This window comes from Lathyrus oleraceus, chromosome 7, assembly GCF_024323335.1.
Source record: "Lathyrus oleraceus cultivar Zhongwan6 chromosome 7, CAAS_Psat_ZW6_1.0, whole genome shotgun sequence".
In the NCBI taxonomy this organism is placed as follows: domain Eukaryota; kingdom Viridiplantae; phylum Streptophyta; class Magnoliopsida; order Fabales; family Fabaceae; genus Lathyrus; species Lathyrus oleraceus.
The window spans coordinates 438,448,242-438,456,077 of NC_066585.1; the positions used below are offsets into that span (position 1 = coordinate 438,448,242).

The 7,836-nt window shown below is 34.7% G+C and overlaps 1 long non-coding RNA gene across 1 annotated transcript; it reads right to left on the reverse strand.

Annotated features, from left to right (window-relative positions):
• Nucleotides 1–448: 448 nt before the first annotated feature.
• Nucleotides 449–1,459, reverse strand: LOC127106955 (uncharacterized). Its single transcript, XR_007795566.1, has 2 exons — nucleotides 1,113–1,459; nucleotides 449–668 (listed from the first exon to the last, which is right to left on the reverse strand). It is a non-coding gene; the product is annotated as an uncharacterized LOC127106955 (long non-coding RNA).
• Between the last annotated feature and the right edge of the window lie 6,377 nt (nucleotides 1,460–7,836).

The window sequence follows — 7,836 nt, forward strand, 5'->3', positions numbered from 1 at the left end:
TTGAAGGTTTAGAAACTTTGCCATTAAAGGTTTAATTTAATTAAGTAGAGTTGTATTTCATTTCAAAAATACATTAGGTATTATTTGGGTTTCTCTTGTTAATTTTTTGTTATTAAACCTTAACAAAGGTATTTATTTTTACTTTTATTTTTGGTGTGTTGTTTGAAAGTAGTATCAATAATAATTAGCTTTATTTATCATTTTAAATTAATACAAAATTCTATAAAAATAAATGACAAATATATTTTGTTCCTTTTATTTACATTCAAATAAAAATTTATTGTCACATGTTTAGATTTTTTCTATTCTTATCATTCTACTTTAAATTTCAAAACAAATTTTTTTTTTCTTTTCTGGTCTACGTTATAAAACCAACAAAATTAGTTTAAAAAAATATATTTTAAAGAAAATCAATAAATATATAGTTACATTGTAACAATAACTAGAATTATCAAGGCAAAAAGTTACATATAAGTAAAATTAAAATATGTTTACAAGGCATATCCAATATGTTTACATTGTTACAGTAACTAGAATTGTTGTCCTTCAAATGCATTAGTTACCTATATACTAGTTACATATATCCGTTCAAATTCTATAGAACCCCAAAAATGTCCTGCCACTTTGTCCTGCCACTTCTTTCTACTCTCCTTGGACAGTTATTTTGTCTTGTTGCAGCAGTGATAACAGAACACAAGTTAGTATTTTCTTAAGTAAAACTTATTTTAAAAGGTCAATTGTAAAAAGGATAGAGCAGAGTATAATCATTTGAGCAATTAAGCAGGAATTTCATCAGAAATTAAATTGAATCAAAATCAAAAATATTTTTATATTCAAACAATCCTAATTTATTTTCTTCAATATAAATAAGAAGTAACAAAAAGTATGAAGGGGGATCTGAGGGTGACCATCGTATTGGTTCAACCACATAACTTAAATCAACAAACCTTCACATAACAGCAACATCACTTTTCATCTTTTTCTTCACATAAAATAAACTTTCATCTTACTACCTCTACAACTCACAAATATCAATATAACAATAATAAAATAAAAATGAAAAAATAGAAGCAAAAAGAAGAAGATAGATAATCATCATATCCATTACTCACCGTCATCCCACTAGTGCAACTGATCCCTCTCGTCGGATCCGCCACCGTCAGATCTACGAGTATCGCCGGTAATCCTCACTTTTTATATATTTATTTCAAAGCTTTCCTTGTGATTTTATTTGGTTTATGTATGTTGTATTTTCATTTGAGAAAGTAAAGGAATTTAAAATAGAGAGTGAGGTTGAGACAACTTATGAGATTTGTTCGTTTTTCTGTGAGAGTGTAGAAGCAGAGAGATGAGAAACATTGAGAAAGAGAGAGCGAAACATGCTTTTAATTTGTGCTTTTCTGATTTTGTTTTATTTATTTTATTTTATATTCCTCGCCACATGTCCTGTTATTATTAGTTGTTTGATTAATTTTGAAAAGTCAATATCTCATTTAATTCATTTATTATTAGCTTTTAAATTTTGATAAAAAAAATGAAAATATAACCGTTAGAGAGAGAGAGATTGATTAAGTTTATTTTAATTTTTTTTTCTTCTGGAAATGTTGGTTTTAGCCGGAAACATGATAAAGACATTTTGTTGTTCACAAAAGAGACTAAAAAAAATTAGTTCATAATATTAGAAGTTTGAAAAGGTCAACATAACTTTTTTGTTTTAATTTTTTATATTATTATCACTTAAGTTTGCAACCTTTTCTTTCTCGAGTGTCTTTGAAAAATATCTAAATTCTACACCATAAGTTACAGCAATTTGGAACTTATAAATGCTATACAAATAAAATTAACCTTTTCTTTTATTTATTTAAGAATTAATTTTATGATAATAAGAGAAAAAATATTGATTGGCTTAATGACCCTGGTTTCATGCATCTACCGCGGAAGTTTCGGTTCTATATTTTTCCTTTTGTTTTTTATGTTTTATTTATTATTCTTATTACTGTTACTATTATTATTTATTATTTGTTATTGTTAGTTTTAATATTTGTTTGTGATTTAAGCTTAAAATAAGTTTTGGATTGGGCTTTAGATCCTACTTGCTCATGCCCATCTCTATTGGCATCCTTTTTTATTTTATTTTTTATTTTCTTAATTAATTATTTAATTTAGATTAATAATTAATAAATTGATTAATTTTTATTTGTTTAATTGATTATATTTTAATTAATTAATTACTTTTAATTATTAAGTGGATTATTTGATGAATTGTTAATTAGTCTCATTTTGATAACTCATTTATTTAGGTATTTTTTTCTTTTAATCGATGTCCATATTATGGTACATTTAAATATCCGCACTTGATTTTTTCCATAAATTCAATTTCAATAACATCTCTTTCGATTTCAAAATCAATTACAACTATCCACAATTTCAAGATTCATTTCAAAATAAATACAATTCATTTTCAACCATTTCACAAATAAAAAATAGTATTAAAACTCTTTTCCAAATAAACCACAAAAGAAGTGGACTATTGGAATCTAGAATTCCTGTAGGAACCCTTGAATGATCGGTCTTGAACCACACATTTTGGATTAACTGTTCATTCTTTTTAAAAAACATTAATTAACTTGGACAAATAAGGGCCGTTGGGATCTCGCATTCTAATGTAACCCTTTGAGCAATTGATTCTTATCAAGCGTTCGTTGTCCATCAAACAAATTTCTCAACTAATTTGAATGAAAAAGGACCATTGGAATCTAGCATTCCGGTGGAACCCCGAGTGATTGATCCCGAGGCTCATGTCTCGTTCTCATCAAATATTTGTCGTTCACCCATAAATACATCCAACGCATCAAACTCTTTTCTCGCCGCCGTGCAATTAATCTGAAAAAACCTTTTCATAAATAAAAGACATATTGTCTTAAGATGATGTGAAATAATGCTTCATCCATAATTGTTGAGTTGAGATAAATGACGTTTTTCCGAATGTTGATTTGTAAATCCATTTGATGTGTGGTATACGTCTGCTCCTCATCTGTTTTGGGTAAAACAATGTTTTTTCATCGATTAATACAATATAGCTTTCGCTAAAATCGACCAACAAATAAACATTTTCTACCCAGAACTACGTAAGCCTTGAGTTCTCTATTGAGATACGTAGGAGCAGGATTTTGAAATCTTGTCAGGCTCATTAATAAAAAGCTTAGGTTTAGTCCCTTTCGTTGCAAAAATCAAAAAAACATTTCCCTTCTCTCTCTTTCCCTATCCCAAATGAGTAGAAGATTAGAAACTAACAACACGCTAACATTCATCGAAACTAACTAAATGGTTCCCGTTGAGTACAACGGACGTGAGGGGTGCTAATACCTTCCCCTTGCGTAACCGACTCCCGAACCCTGATTTGGTTACGATGACCATACATTATCCTTTCTCTTAGGGGTTTTATCGATATTTTCCCTTTCCCTTTGTGGGAATAAATAAAGTTCGGTGGTGACTCTGATTAGTCCATCATGCGAGCGTGCGATTACGCTTCGCTAGGTCGCGTTCTCATTTTTCGAGGTGCGACAATGAGGTAATCAGATTAATCAAGAAAAGCGAGTTCAATATGGTGTAGCAGTTGCTCCAAACTCCCTCCAAGAATTCAGTATTGTCTCTGTTAATGAATTCAGAAGCGCGCTGAGAAGCACTGCAAAAAGTTCTAGAGCAAGCTTACGTGGAACATGATGTTACGGTGAATCAGTTTGATCATATTGTGGCTAACATCACTTCCTGCAACAACCTCAACTTTTGTGATGAAGAACTCCCCGAGGAGGGTAGAAATCATAATTTGGCTTTGCACATTTCGATGAATTGCAAAGATGACACTTTGTCCAATGTATTGGTAGACACTGAATCTTCTTTGAACGTACTTCAGAAGTTAACTCTTTCCAGGTTGTCATACCAAGGATCTCCTATGAGATATAGTAACGTGATCGTCAAAGCTTTTGACGGTTTGCGCAAGACTGTAATTGGTGAAGTGGACCTTCCTGTGAAGATAGGTCCGAGTGACTTCCAAATTATTTTCCAAGTAATGGATATCCACTCGGCCTATAGCTGCTTATTGGGAAGGCCATGGATTCATGAGGCAGGAGCAGTTACTTCAACGTTGCACCAGAAGCTCAAATTTGTCAAGAATGGTAAGATGGTTATTATTGGTGGGGAGAAGGCGTTGTTGGTCAACCACTTGTCATCTTTCTCTTATGTAGAAGCTGAGGAAGAGGTTGGAACTCCGTTCCAAGCCTTATCTATTGCTGAAGAAAAGAGATTTGGGGCACCCATGTCCTCATTCAAAGATGCAAAGAAGATTATTGAGGATGGTTAGTCTGATCAATGGGGACAGATGGTAGAGGTCTCCGATAACAAAAGCAGAGCCGGTTTGGGTTTCCAACAAGGTTCATCGGTGATTAGATCTGAAGATGCGCAACCCAGTTTCCGTAGCGGAGGGTTCATTCATGGTAATGAACAACACTTAGCTGTGGTGCTAGAAGGTGATGAAGATGAAGACAACACCAATTTTGTGACGCATTGAAAAGCTTGCAGTAATTGGACTGCTGTTGACATTCCTGCTATTATGCATCAATCTAAGTAATTTCTTTTATTTTGTTTTTGAAAATCCTTCTCTTATGCCTAAGGGAGAAGTGAACATTGTTTGGGAATTTTCAAATTTGATCATCAATAAAATATAATTCTATTCATCCACATCTATGATGTTTTATTTTTTACTTTTTGTTTTTTTTAAATGGTAATCACAAAAAACATAAATAAATAATATAATTGTCCATCTGCATAATATTTGGTCACAATTCCCTTATCTAAAATCAAATATCAAATCATTATGCAGGTTGGGTTCTAACCCCATTGAATACAATGATCCTTCTCCTTCTCCAAATTTTGAATTCCCTGTGTTTGAGGCTGAGGAGGAAAGTGATGAAGAAGTAAGTGATAGATTGTCTCGTCTTCTTGAGCACGAGGAAAAAGCAATTCAGACCTTCGAAGAGCAGATTGAGTTAGTCAACTTGGGTTCCGAGGATGATGTGAAGGAAGTCAAGATTGGGTCTTGACTGTGTCTTGATGTTAAGAAGGGGTTGGTTGATCTTCTCTGAGAGTATTCAGATGTGTTTGCTTGGTCCTATCAAGACATGCCTGGGTTGGATTCTGAGATTGTGGAGCATAGATAACCGTTGAATCCAAAATGCCCGCCAGTCAAGCAGAAGTTGAGGAGAACTCATCCTGATATAGAAGTGAAGATCAAAGAAGAAGTGCAGAAGCAGATTGATGTCGGTTTCCTTGTGACCGTTGAGTATCTGCATTGGGTGGCCAATATTGTGCCTGTTCTGAAGAAGGATGGAAAAATTCGTATGTGTGTTGATTATAGAGATTTGAATAAAGCCAGTCCAAAAGATGATTTCCCTTTGCCGCACATTGGTATGTTATAGAGTGATTCCTTTAGGTTTAAAGAATGTTGGTGTAACTTACCAAAGAGCAATGACTACTCTTTTTCATGATATGATGCATAAAGAGATTGAAGTCTATGTTGATGATATGATTACTAAATCTATTAATGAAGAAGAACATGTTAAGCATTTGTTGAAGCTATTCTAGCATTTGAGGAAGTATAAACTCTGCTTGAATCCCAATAAGTGTACTTTTGGTGTTCGTTCTGGTGAGTTGTTAGGCTTTATTGTCAGCGAGAAGGGTATTAAAGTTAATCTTGCCAAGGTCAAAGCAATAAAAGAGATGCCTGCGACCAAAACTGAGAAGCAAGTTAGAGGTTTTCTCGGCCGCTTGAATTATATCTCAAGATGCATTTCACACATGACTGCCACATGTGCGCCTATATTCAAGCTTCTTAGGAAAGATCAGTCTTGTGATTGGACCAAAGATTTCCAGAAAGCTTTTTATAGTATCAAGGAATATCTGCTTGAACCTCTGATTCTGTCTCCGCCTGTGGAAGGAAGATCATATCATGAAAAAGAGTAGTCATTGCTCTTTGACTGTGCTTGAAGAGAGTATGTGTTGTGTTCTTGGTCAGCAAGACGAAACTGGAAAGAAAGAATATGCTATTTACTACCTCAGTAAGAAGTTCACTGATTGTGAGACTCGGTATTCTATGCTAGAGAAGACTTGTTGCGCATTGGCTTGGGTTGCTAAGCGTCTGCGTCAATATATGTTGAATCATACCACTTGGTTGATATCCAAAATGGATCCAATCAAGTATATTTTTGAGATGCTTGCTTTAACTGGGAGGATTGCCCGTTGGCAGATGTTGTTATTAGAGTATGATATTGAATACCGATCTCAGAAAGCAATCAAAGGTAGGGTCTTGGCTGGCCATTTGGCTCACCAACCAATTGAAGATTATCAGTCAGTGCAGTATGACTTTCCTGATGAAGAGATCTTGTACTTGAAAATGAAAGATTGTGATGAACCATTGCTTGAAGAAGGGCTAGAGGTTGGTTCCCGTTGGGGCATGGTATTTGATGGAGTTGTTAATCAGTATGGTAATGGCATTGGGGCAGTAATTATTACTCCTCAAGGCACGCATTTTCCATTTATAGCTAGATTGACTTTCAAGTGTACAAATGATATGGCAGAGTACGAGGCTTGCATTATGGGGCTTGAAGAGGCCATTGATCTCAGAATCAAGCATTTGGACGTCTATGGAGATTCAGCTTTGGTTGTGAATCAAATCAAAGGGGAATGGGAGACGAATCAACCCGGTTTGATACCATATAGAGATTATGCAAGGAGGATTTCAACTTTATTTACAAAGGTTGAGTTTCATCATATCCCTCGAGATGAAATCCGGATGGCAGATGCTCTTGCAATGTTGGCTTCAATGATTGTAGTGAAGTATTGGAATGAGGTTCCCAACTTGACTGTAATGCGTCTTGATAGGCCATCTCATATATTTTCTATTGAAGAAATCAAAGATGAGAAGCCGTGGTATTTTGACATCAAGTTCTTCCTCCAAAGTCAGATTTACCCACCTGGGACATCTTTGAAAGATAAGAAGACTTTGAGAAGATTAGCCGACAATTTCTACCTGAATGGTGATGTGCTATATAAGAGAAATTTCAATATGGTTTTGCTCAGATGCATGGATAGACACGAAGCAGACCTGTTGATGACTGAAGTCCATGAAGGTTCCTTTGGTACTCATTCCAATGGACATGCATTAACGAAGAAGATGTTTCGAGCAGGTTACTATTGGCTGACAATGGAATCTGACTGTTGTAAGTTTATGAAGAAATGCCACAAGTGTCAAATTTACGCAGATGAGATTCATGTTCCTCCTACACTATTGAATGTCATTTCTTCCCCAAGGCCCTTCTCCATGTGGGGAATTGACATGATTGGCATGATTAATCCCAAAGCTTCAAATGGACATCGTTTCATTTTGGTGGCTATTGACTACTTCACAAAATGGGTTAAAGCGGCATCGTATGCGAATGTAACCAAGCAACTTGTTGTAAGGTTTATCAAGAATCAAATCATATGTCATTATGGTGTGCCAAGTAAGATCATTACTGATAATGGATCAAACTTGAATAACAATATGGTGGAAGCTCTTTGCAAGGACTTCAAGATTGCACATCATAATTCTTCTCCCACAGACCTAAGATGAATGGGGCTGTTGAAGCTGCAAATAAGAACATCAAGAAGATCATTCAGAAGATGGTTGTAACGTATAAGGATTGGCATGAGATGCTCCCATTTGCTTTGCACGTGTATCGTACATCCATCCGCACTTCAACAGGGGCAGCCCCTTTCTCACTTGTTTATGGTATGGAAGTT